This window comes from Lagenorhynchus albirostris, chromosome 18 (assembly GCF_949774975.1).
Source record: "Lagenorhynchus albirostris chromosome 18, mLagAlb1.1, whole genome shotgun sequence".
In the NCBI taxonomy this organism is placed as follows: Eukaryota; Metazoa; Chordata; class Mammalia; order Artiodactyla; family Delphinidae; genus Lagenorhynchus; species Lagenorhynchus albirostris.
This window is the reverse complement of record NC_083112.1, coordinates 15,236,930-15,248,993: the sequence shown is the minus strand read 5'-3', so window position 1 is coordinate 15,248,993 and position 12,064 is coordinate 15,236,930. Positions and strand designations below refer to the sequence as shown.

The window sequence follows — 12,064 nt, the reverse complement described above, 5'->3', positions numbered from 1 at the left end:
CTCTCAACTCAACATCATAGCCTCTTAGTGAAAAGGCCCACCACTGGCTCACAATAATATCTTTGTCTCTTAGTTTACATTCTTAAGAAGGATAAAAGCTAATGGATCCATTTGTCTCAGTTTGGGCAGAGTCTTAATCTTAATCCACATCATCAGCCCCTGACCACACTATGGATTGGTCACTTTGGGTTAGGTGCCCTTTCTGGGTCTATTTAGGGATTGTGGAGGATGGGTGGAGTAAGGTTAATTAGCATGCTAGCCTGTCCCTTTGAAAGCTGTGGATGGAACAGTTTAACTTAAAAGTCAGGTGTAACAGGAAAATCACCACCTATATTCAATTCATAGCCCTAACTTCCCCATATCCTATCTGAGAGACTTTGGGCAAGTCACTCAATATTGTTGAGTTGTAGTTCCCTCATCTGTAAAATGGGTGTGAGCATATTTGTTCCGCAAGTTTGCTGTGAGGAGTAAACGCGATAAAAGGCGTGAGCAGAGCGGCTACGTGGAGACACAGGTTATGCTTCCATCGCAGTAATTTTATTGCAGTGGTGCCAATGGGACCTGAGACAGTTTTTGTTAGGCTCATGAGTGAAAATTGGTGTAACAAGACTTTTCAGTATTAGAAACGATTAAGGAATAATATATTTTAGATCATTTGCCAAAATAGCAATGTACTCCCTACAATTTAACTTCTAGGGCCTTAAAGTAAATTGCTTGGGACTTCCCTGGTGGTGTAGTGGTTAAGAATCCATCTGCAATTATACTCCAATAAAGATGTAAAAAAAAATACAAAATAAATTTTTTTAAAAAATTAAAGAAAATAAAAAAATAAATAAACAGAAAAAAAAAAAGAATCCACCTGCCAATGCAGGGGACACGGGTTCGAGCCCTGGTCCGGGAAGATCCCATATGTCACGGAGCAACTAAGCCCGTGCGCCACAACTACTGAGCCTGCGTTCTAAAGCCCACAAGCCACAACTACTGAAGCCCATGCGCCACAACTACTGAAGCCCGCCTGCCTAAAGCCCGTGCTCCGCAACAAGAGAAGCCACCGCAATGAGAAGCCCGTGCACTGCAATGAAGAGTAGCCCCCACTCGCCCCAACTAGAGAAAGCCTGCACGCAGCAACGAAGACCCAACACAGCCAAAAATAAATAAATAAATAAATAAAATTTATTTTAAAAAGTAAATTGCTTGAAGAAACTGCTTTCCAAAGATTACAGCTGGGTAATTTTTGAAGTATGTCCACATTTAAGTGTAGATCAAAGAAACCCATCTAAAAGAATTGTGGACTAAGTGATTCGACAACAGTGGCTTGAGCAAAGTTCTTTTTAAAAGGGCTATCTGGAAGATTAAGAATCAAACTTTGCAGGATTGGCAGTGGAAGGAATCATAGCATGTGAAATGCCTCAAATAAAAATTTAATTGACTTAAAAAAAAAAGGAGTTGAACTCACAAGTGTAAGGTAGTGTGCTACATTGAGGGGCAAGTTTTTCACTAACATCACAAGGGTCTCTGGCCCAATGAGTGGAGTTTGATAGTAATACTTGCTACAAATGTATGATTTTAATACATGAAAGCTTTAAGGAGAGATGAAAAAACTTTTAAAAAATGGCCTGTGTTTTCTTCTGCTTTTCTCCATTATTTCTTACTCCTGGACCTCTCAGGCATTACTTGGCCTTTCTGTTTTCAGACTAACTTGATGTATCCTGATGTAAGATCCTAAAAAGGGAGCTCACTCAGTGGGCCTGATGTGGTGGATGCTTGCCCGGGAAGTTCTGCGCATGCGTGGCACCATCTCCCGCGAACACCCATGGGAGGCCATGCCTGATCTCTGCTTCTACAGAGATCCTGAAGAGATTGAAAAGGAAGAGCAGGCGGCAGCTGAGAAGGCTGTGACCAAGGAGGAGTTTCAGGGTGAATGGACCGCCCCACCTCCTGAGTTCACTGCTCCTTAGCCTGAGGCGGCGGACTGGTCCAAAGGTGTGCAGGTGCCCTGTGTGCCTATTCAGCAGTTCCCCACTGGAGACTGGAGTGCTCGGCCTGCCGCTGAAGACTGGTCTGCAGCTCCCACTGCTCAGGCCACTGAGTGGGTAGGAACAACCACTGAGTGGTCTTAAACTGTTCCTCCACAAACTCTTAAAATGGAAATAGGTTGATGGAAAATAAACAGATTCTAAAAAAAAAAAAAAAGGAGTGAGCAGAACATCGAGCCTATACATGGTAGGCAGTCAACAAAGACTTCAATTAACATTCAGAAACAATGTTAAGTGTTTACAAACATTTAATCATCTTAATTCTCCAAACTGGAGTTCTACTATGTTTATGAAACCTGAATTTCCTGTTGGTCAAAAAGCTTAGGAGGAGTAGACTGTTGTCTTTAAGCACACCATGCTTTCTAGATGTAACACTTATAGAGGACCCATTAGATGTAAAGTTTAAGGAACACAATGTCAGCCATGTCTGGAGTACAAAGTGAAAAGAAAATGCCTGAGGAAAATGACAAGTGACAGCATCTAATGTAAAACAATTGGACTAATAATTTGAAAGGAGAGCAATAAAATATTTCATCAAATGCAGAGTTGCCAAAAATCTGCCTTTCTGCCAATCCATCTTCCACACTACTCCTGGGATGGTTTCTAGGCACTAGTTACTTCAGAAGCAAAGACTCACTCACTCAAACCCCCTTAAGAGAAAAAGGATTTGTGATAAGTCCACATGGACTTAACCTGGATCAGAGGCCCTTCTAGGAGCCAGCTCCTCTGCCTGGTCCTTCTTCCTTCCTTCCTTCCTTCCTTTCTTTCCTGCATTGGGTCTTCGTTGCCTCACGTGGACTTTCTCTAGTTGTGGTGAGCAGGGGCTACTCTTTGTTGCAGTGCGTGGGCTTCTCATTGCAGTGGCTTCTCTTGCTGTGGAGCATGGGTTCTAGGCATGTGGGCTTCAGTAGGTGTGGCATGAGGGCTCAGTAGTTGTGGCTCGCAGGCTGTAGAGTGCAGGCTCAGTAGTTGTGGCGCACGGGCTTAGTTACTCCGCGGCCTGTGGGATCTTCCTGGACCAGGGCTCTAACCCGTGTTCCCTGCATTGGCAGGCAGATTCTTAACCACTGCCCCACCAGGGAAGCCCCTGTCTGCCCGGTTCTTATGGTCTGCATGTTCTTGCTACTGCTGCCCTGGCCTCCTCTCCCTACCAACGAGCCAACTTTGTCTCAACCCTGTATACTTAAACTTGGAAGGAGCCCATCTGGCTGGCTTAGTAATAACCATAGTCCATATTGGCCAGAACCATCCTCTTAGGCCACCTCATGATCCTGTCTATGGATGGCTGGCCCTGGGATCAGAACCTCTGATCCTTTTTATTTAATCCTGGTCAACACTGCCCCAACCAGTCCAGGGCAGCTTCCCTGAGCTACGGGCTGTAGGCAGGTCAGTTCCATCTGGGAGGAGAAGTTGGGTCTGGAAACCACTGTCTACCCGACAGACATGTCCAGGGTACATATTTTTTTTAAGACAGAAATTGAGTCATGGTACCCCTTTCTCATCATTTGTTTTTAATTCTTAAATTCTTTGGGATTCCCACATTTTTTTTTTTTTTTTTTTTTTTTGGCTGTACCATGCAGCTTGTGGGATCTTAGTTCCCCAACCAGGGATCGAACCCTGGGCCCACAGCAGAGAAAACCCCGAGTCCTGACCACTGGACAGTCAGGGCATTCCCCCAACCCATCACCTATTGTGGTGGTTTTCAATAAGCAATATTTAGGACGCTTCTTGGCCTTACCCATAATTACCAAATCAGTGGCATGAAGAATAGAGTTAAGAGGTTGCTTTTTTTTTTTTTAAGCAAAGTTGCCAAAGTTCCCAAAATGTGCCTTGTTCATTTTCAGTGAACAAGGTTTAGCATGCTAGCTGGCAGAGTTGAAATTCAATAAATGTTTGATGAAAATATAACAGAATGACAAGGTTTTCTTAAACTATCCCAATATATGAAAACCTACTTTCTTGTCCTAAAGATCTCCCCAAGCTCAGGTCAGTTTTCTTGATTCCCCTCGCTTGAGGGACAGAGAGCTCAGCCTCATCCATGCTGAGCCGCCCAGTCCCCTTTCCCGCTCTCCATCCAGTTACAGGTGGAGAAGGGATCAAACGCCCAGATCTCTCCCTGAGTTCCACCATCCTTGCAAACATCTGCTCAGCACATTTGTAAGATCATTTTATAATGTATAAGCATAGAGTGGGCTAAATCCAGATTCGGGGAGGAGGTGTTCCGCTAATGAAAACATAATATACGGAACATAGTCTTATGAGAAGATAATAGTGGAGCACTTTGCACCTTCTGAAGCATCACTTTCCTGTCTTCCCCAAGAACAATGGGGTTGAATTCGCTTCTATGTGCATGATTAAAAGAGCTAAAAATAGATCACACAATTTTTCCAGGGTGATCTTGTTTTAAAACACAGTGTTGATAATGATCATCTTCTTTTTTCTTTTCTTTTCTTTTTTTTTTTTTTTTTTTGCGATACGCGGGCCTCTCACTGTTGTGGCCTCTCCCGTTGCGGAGCACAGGCTCCGGACGTGCAGGCTCAGCGGCCATGGCTCACGGACCCAGCCGCTCCGCGGCATGTGGGATCTGCCCGGACCGGGGCACGAACCCGTGTCCCCTGCAACGGCAGGCGGACTCTCAACCACTGCGCCACCAGGGAAGCCCGATCATCTTCTTTTTAAAAAGCCTCTCCCCACCCCTACCTACCCCCGAAAAGCCCTCCATAGCCCTGCACCGATTAAACGGCAAACTTTACCCCTTCGTACCTTTCCATTTGCTTTCTCCCTATTTAGAGCACCACCACCCCTTCTCTGATTGGGAAACTCCTTACCATCCCTGAAAGACACAGCTCAGCACTTGGCTGCTGGGAGGCCTCCTCCCAGGCACTCGCTGCAGCGCGAGCCCCGGACTCCCCGCTTGCTCCCACGGGGCAGTGTGGCCCAGTGTCCGTGCAGCAAACAACACTTAGATCACTGACACGGGTAGCCTGGCTCCATGACCAGATGTGCCACTGTGCGTCAGTTACTTACTGCCTCTGTGCCTCAGTTTCCCCATCTGACAGCGATTGTAAAACTCAGTTCCTAGCCTATAGGGTTGTGCTATGTTGTACAATATAGTGCTTAACACAGCGCCTGAGACACATAATTAGCAGGAACTAAATGTTGGTTCTTATTCATAAACATTGTGTAAGGAAGCATCAGTGAGTATCTTGTTGAAAAACTATGCAATCCTAGGTTTTCTCTAAGTTAGTGGTAAGAACTCAGCATAAAGAAAATCAGGGCAACTGCTTTTTATATCAGGGTTTGCAACTTTACCTACCTGCAGGGGTTGTGATTTCAAAACAAGAAGTCCCACATCCCCATTCAAGACTGGATAAGCCATAATGTGTTTGTAGGTGACCGTCTGTTTTTATTCTTTTTTTGGGCTAGGTATTTTAGTCTAGCTATGGAATGGAGGTGAATATGAGCTCTTTCATAATAACGATCTGTATTTTAATAGGCTTGGTTATTAAAACAATAAAAATTTGTCCTGTCCCTTCCTTTCCCCTAGAGCGTGAGCTGAGATGTAAAGCTGAGTTAAATTTATAATGTGCTTCTGACCTTATGAGAAATAGGCCCTGGAGACAGCTTTCAAGTTGTCTAGTTCCTGCGAAATTATAATGGGTAGGTTTGGTTTTAGAAGAACTGTCAGTTAAGGCAGCTTTTCTTCCCCTACAGTATGACTAATAATGGCAGGTATTAAAATTGAAGCTAAAATACCTAGAATTAAGATTTTGGCAGAACATACTGAGACATTCCATGGTTTTGGACATTTTAAGTATATGCCTTGATGAAATGTTCACTTCTCACTTAACAGATTTTAAAAGCAAGAGGTGGAAATAAGTGACAGAAGTAAAAGTTATATGACAAATGTATCTTAAATGCTCCTCCAATGAATTTTAAAATGGAAAGTAGGATAAGGGAAAAAAGTCTGAGTAGAAGGTCAAGTCTAAAGGATTGAAAACAGCTTAGAAAATCCTTGAGGAGAGTATTTCGGGAAATTTAAATTTCCTGCGAAGCTTTGCTCTTTGTGAGGATCTAATACTTTGAGAGTGGTTTTCACTGTCAGGGCTAATCTTTCAAACCTGGCACAAGATTATGAGTGAAAAGGTTTCACTTGGCCCATATTTGACATGAAGCTGTCTCTAGTTTCCCTCTGGCTTTCAAAAACAGGCTCGCCCATCACTGACTGAAGTGGAAACCCCGAATCACTGCACATCTTCCCCTCTTGGGCCCTTGGGACCTTTCAGCACAGACCAGGCTCCAGTTGGCTGTGGAACGCTCTTGGACGCCCACTTACATTTTCTCCCCTTTAGTGTTGGCTAGGAGTAGACAGAGAGCTCTAGGCCATATGGGCTCCCTTTGCCCTAGTTGGCTGCACATTCTACCCAAATACAATGAGGAAAAAAATGGTTTCTAAGTGCAAATTGTTGTTCCAAAATTATTTTACTATCTAAAACAGGGCTTGCTTTATCAGGGACAAAAATCTTTCTCCACATTTAATTAATCATCACTCCGGTTCCAACTCTTACCCACCCTCCCCACCTCTTTGCCTTACTTCCTGTCCCGTCTAGTAGTTCTTCCGTCTCCTGATCTCTTATGGCATGGAGTGTTTGTCCTTTCTCCTTACTGGGATTTTGTATTTTATCATAACGGCTATTCAGCAATCTGCCTCCATAATTATTATCCATTGTTCATGAAAATCCAAAGCATAAATTTCCTTTAAAGATGGATCCATTCCCAAAGCCTACTTCCTCCCTTTTTCTGAAGTGAAACAAAGGTTCTATTTTAGACTAATAAGCAGCCTCAGAGAGGGTGTGAAGATCTAATGGAAATTCTCTCTTAACGAGTATATTTACTTATTAAATAAAAATGATCCGGTTCCCAAAATGAAACTGATAAAGTTTTTTTCACCCCAACTAAATACTGGATAGAGTGAAAGATATAAATTAATCAAGATGTTTAATGTTAAAATATGCCTATACAATGAACAATAAAAATGGTGGAGTATCTATTACTCTTAAGTATTTATATAGTATAAAAATTAGACAAATTTTAAAGGCTCATAAAAGACTCTTTTTTTCTTTTCTGAGTTATCTTTTATTATCTTTTCTCTAAAAGGTTAAGTGAACCTTTTTTGCAAATGGACCACTAATGTCACATACCAGTAGGGGGCACTAAAACATTGCTGTTAAACGTTATTAAAAAACACTTTTATCAGAGTGAAAACGGGTTTTTTGGCAACTTACCTTTTGCCCCATCAGGTTAATTGGAAAATGATGGAGGAAGATGGCAAGGGAGAGAAACACAGTTCAATTAGAAGATCAAAGCTAATAAGTCATCTTGGCTAAGTTTGCAGAGAATCATTTTCTGTGTAAAAACTAACGTGACAGTTGTGTAATATGTGTGGAATCAGTGAACTTCTGGACACAAGACTTCATGCTGGCTCTCTGATGCCCCATAACAACTGTGGACAATTACGTATGGGGATCCCTCAAATGGAAAGAAATGGCAAAACTCAACTGCATGTGGTCTACTACGCCTTGTGATGGTCTAGGATATGTAACTTTAAAATCCTAGATTGTAATAACTTTCAGTTAGATGGTAGTTTGGGCTTGGACCCTTTGGCCATTCACTTGAGGTGTGGCAAGAATATACCGTGGGGAACAGCTAGATGACATTCTCGGGTGTCGGGTGCCACACTGATCTGGTCAGTCTGGACCACTGGGCTCCCTGCTCTTTACTGGCAGGGACAACCCACGTCATGAGGTGAATGAACATCTGGTCCTAAAAAAAGTGAGCGCTCTGGGGCTTCCTGGTGGTGCAGTGGTTAAGAATCTGGGTTCGATCCCTGGTCCGGGAAGATCCCACGTGCCACAGAGCAACTAAGCCCGTGCGCCACAACTACTGAGCCTGCGCTCAGTAGCCCTTGAACTACAGCTACTGAGCCTGTGTGCTGCAACTACTGAAGCCCGTGTGCCTAGAGCCCGTGCTCCACAACAAGAGAAGCCACCACAAAGAGAAGCCCGTGCACCGCAACGGAGAGTAGCCCCCACTCGCTGCAACTAGAGAAAGCCCTTGAGCAGCAGCGAAGACCCAACGCAGCCAAAAATAAATAAATAAATAAATTAATTAATTAATTAAATTAAAAAAAAAAGTGAGTGCTCTGCTTCTTGGATTGTTTATTTCCATGAGAGGGAAAAGCAAGCCCGTGCATGTCCCTTTGGCTATGCTGCACAGCTAGAGATTGTGCACTGAATTTAGCCTAGCCTGCGGCATCTTGTCATTTATTTTGCAAAGTTTAGTAGTATGGAAAGAAACCAGCAGCAGAGGGGGAAAAAATGCCTATGGCTCTGAATATGTTGAGATGGCTATCAAATACAGGGCCCAGCCCAGCTAGTCTCCAGTGGGGTAGGCTTGTGTTCTGTCCCTGCCAAGATGTTAAAAGCTCCCTGGGCAAGGTAATTCAGCTGCGCGGGGCACGAGATGAGGGTTTAGATCCAGACATGGGAGCAGCTGCAGTAATGTGAGCTGAGAGGAATGCAAGCGTGTGTGGGGAGTGTCGATTTCAAAAGCAGGTTCTCCAAAGAGTGTTTCCCTCCCCATCGAGAGGCCCGGGCTAACCTTATGACGAGGAAGGGAAATAATGAAATGTTGTCATCAGCCCAAACAGGTGGACGGCAGAGGCATGGACGATGCGCATGAGACCAAGTCTGAGAGATGGGGGTGACCACCGACTGACAATTCACATTATCAGTTGTGATTCCAAAAGGCCCAGGCTGCGGAAGGCCTGCAAGGGAGCCACAGAGGTTATCTGGATGGCCAGTATTTACAACCTGGGTGGACCGGATCCAATCGCGACATCTGAGGCTTGTCTCTGGAAAGGCTGGTCTGGCATTAGGGTGCCTTCAGCCACATGGGCCTGGAGGGGTTGTGGGGTGGTGGTGGGAGCTTGAATGCACTTTGGGTAGCTGGGTGTGGGAGGGTGGGACCTCATGCAACCTGTAGGCTCCTGAGGGGACCACCAGAGGTCTACCCTCGCCTTATTCAACAGGCTGGCCTTCCCATTCAACGAGCCGCACACAAAAATGCTTTTCATCCAAAGGCTGTTTTTCCTAAATGTGGTATTTCTAAGGGCTCTCCAGAAGCCTAGTGAAGGTGGGAGAGAAGACCTCCAGGGTAGGGAAGGGAGAGTGAGGCCTTCGTTTCCCTGCCATTCTTACTTGTCCACATGATGGTTTACTGAGGGCAAGGGGTAGTGGACCTGTACAGTAGTGTGAGCTGAGAGGAATGCAAGCGTGTGTGGGGATGGTTGAGCCCTTTTGCACTACAGATGTAAGACTAACTGGAAGTGGAAGTAAGCCTTTGATGGAACAGAAAAGCCATGGTGGATGGTGGGTTGCCACTCAGCAGAGAGCCCCTCTGAATTATCTTTAAAAGGAATCTCAGACCTTGTAAACAAGTCTGCAATGCCTGGGGCTAATCCCACCTGCAGGCACTTTCATATATCTCAGTGGAGCCTCACAGCAGTAAGTATTATCATTCCCATTATTCAGATAAGGAAACTGCCTGGAGGAATAAGGAGTAAGAGTTTGAATCTGAATTTAGGTCCTTCAACCTTCCAGGCTAGTGATCCTCTCACCACATTTCACTGCCCTCTGTTGGGTTGGTGAGGGAGGGGTAACAAGTATTAGATCTACTTACTAAAGAAGCCACATGGATTACTGTTTAAGAGCAAAGACTCTGGAGAAAACTGTTGGGTAGGTATCCTTGTTAGCTAGGTGACCTTGTTCAAGTTGCTCAACCTCTACGGGCCCGCATTCCCTCTTCTGTCAAAGAGCGCCTCCCCCACAGGGTTTGTGAAGATGCAATGAGTTTACATGGTACAATGCTTGGAACATCGTAAGTTCTAGATGCATGTTTTCCTCTAATGCTGACCATGCTTCTTGTTCATAAACCATACATTAGCAGCATGGATTTTGTTGAGACTTTGCTCTCAAGTTAGTGCTTTATTTGCTTAACTACATTTTTGGGTTAGGGCCCTTTAGTCCCTCAGTGGAATGTTAAAAATCTACCCTAACCTTTGGAAAAACATAACTGATCCTTTAGCCAGTGGATTAGTTTTCTAGGGCTGCCATGACAAAATACCACAGACCGGTTGGCTTAAACAACAGAAATTAATTTTCTCATAGTTTTGGAGGCTAGAAGTCCAAGATTAAGGTGTCAGCAGGATTGGTTTCTCCTGAGGCCTCTCTCCTTGGCTGGCAGGCAGCCTCCTTCTTTGCTATGTCCTCACATCATCTCTCCTCTGTGTGTGCTCACACACCCCTAGTGTTTCTCTGTGTGTTCACATTTCCCCTTTTTATAAGGACACTAGTCAGATGGGATTAGGGACCACCCTAATGGCCTCATTTTAACTCAATCACCTCTTTAAAGGCCTTTTCTCCAAACGCACTCACATTCTGAAGTTCTGGGGGCTTCAAAGTATGAATTTGGAGGGGTGGATGCAATGTAGCCCATAACAGTCAGGTTCTTCAAACCCCCAAAATCTAGATGCACTAACTTCAATCTAAGATTGCAACAGGTACTATTTAAAGGGAAAAGTTGTGAGCTTGGAAGCAGTGTGATGACTGGTAGATACCAGTGGGAGTGCCATGTATGGGTATCACAGCACACTTAGGATTTTAAATTGCATAGGATATCACGATTTAAAAATTTCCCCTAGCTCTCCTCTCCTGCTGTCGTTCTCAGCTGCCTAAGAGAAGAACGCGGTGCAGGGCAGCAGATAGAAGTGAGTGTGGACTAAGGAACACAGATGTCCCCTCACCTGGGTCCAACTCAAGAAAGGCCTTTGAATCTCTCTGGGAAACAAGAGAGAGTACTTTATCCATTATGACCACCTTAATAATTTCTACATCACGACCCATTTAAAAATAATATTTCCATTATGACCAGTTTAAGAATTGATCAGCAAATGCAGCTATGAAGGTCCTTCCTAATAAAAAAACTTTCACACCTTTAAGTGTTTGGGGGTAACATTTACATTACAAATTCTTACCTTGACTGTGTAATTTTAGCAACTTTTGTTTCTTAATTTCAGGTCTTCCTGATTCCTAATTTAAGAGGTTTCTATGGTTCTCATCAATTTTTGTTTATCAGTGACTAAATTTGTTGTATGTTTTAATTGGATTGTGAAAATAAGGTGGCATTTACGATCTTTTAATAGAATCCTGGTGTGTACACCAGGAACGTGGGCGTGTACGCCCTCAGGCTTGCACGTTCCCGTGTGTGTGTGTGCGCGCGCGCGCGCGCGCGCGCGCGCGCGCACACACACACACAGTGACACAGTTTTACAGTACCGTTGCCAAGAATAACTAATCTAGGAATAACTGCAGAATCTGATAATACAGGTGGTGTTTCTTGTTAAAATAATTTGTCTACATGAACAGACATGAATTCTTTTTAATTATAAAAGTGAATGTTAAAATTAAGCTACTACCTTATTCCTAAATATTTCTTTTTTTTTAACTATCAAAATCACTTTATTCTCTCTCATACATAAGGCATTAAACCTGAGAAGATTGGAAAAAACATCATGAATTATGCTTCACATGACTTCCTAAATAAAAATAGTTCATGGTTCAAGTTTGAAAGGTAGTTTATCTAAAGGAATGCTTTAAAATTACTGAAGCTAACCTTCATCAATTGTCTTAACAGGTAGTTAATCAAGCATTTAGAAGCTAGTTTCTAAATAAGTATTTCAATAGTCTTAAAAAAAAATCAGACCTAGAAAAAAAATTTGGGACCCAGAAGCCATTATATTCCAATTCCGTTTAAGTAGAATACTTTTTCTTGTTTCTGTTCTGTATGTTTTTGTTTTCTTTCTTCTTCCTTTTTTTTTTTTTGAGAGTGCTAATGTTGTAGGACTATTCTGTTTTCATGAGGAAGTCACTTGTCTCCAGTTGTTATGTTTCTTGGAGACATCTCTTACA

At 43.4% G+C, this 12,064-nt stretch overlaps 1 non-coding gene across 1 annotated transcript; it reads left to right on the top strand.

Moving 5' to 3' along the window:
* Window positions 1–1,403: 1,403 nt before the first annotated feature.
* Window positions 1,404–1,558, top strand: LOC132509064 (small nucleolar RNA SNORA62/SNORA6 family). The gene has a single exon (XR_009536884.1). It is a non-coding gene; the product is annotated as a small nucleolar RNA SNORA62/SNORA6 family (small nucleolar RNA).
* Window positions 1,559–12,064: the final 10,506 nt, after the last annotated feature.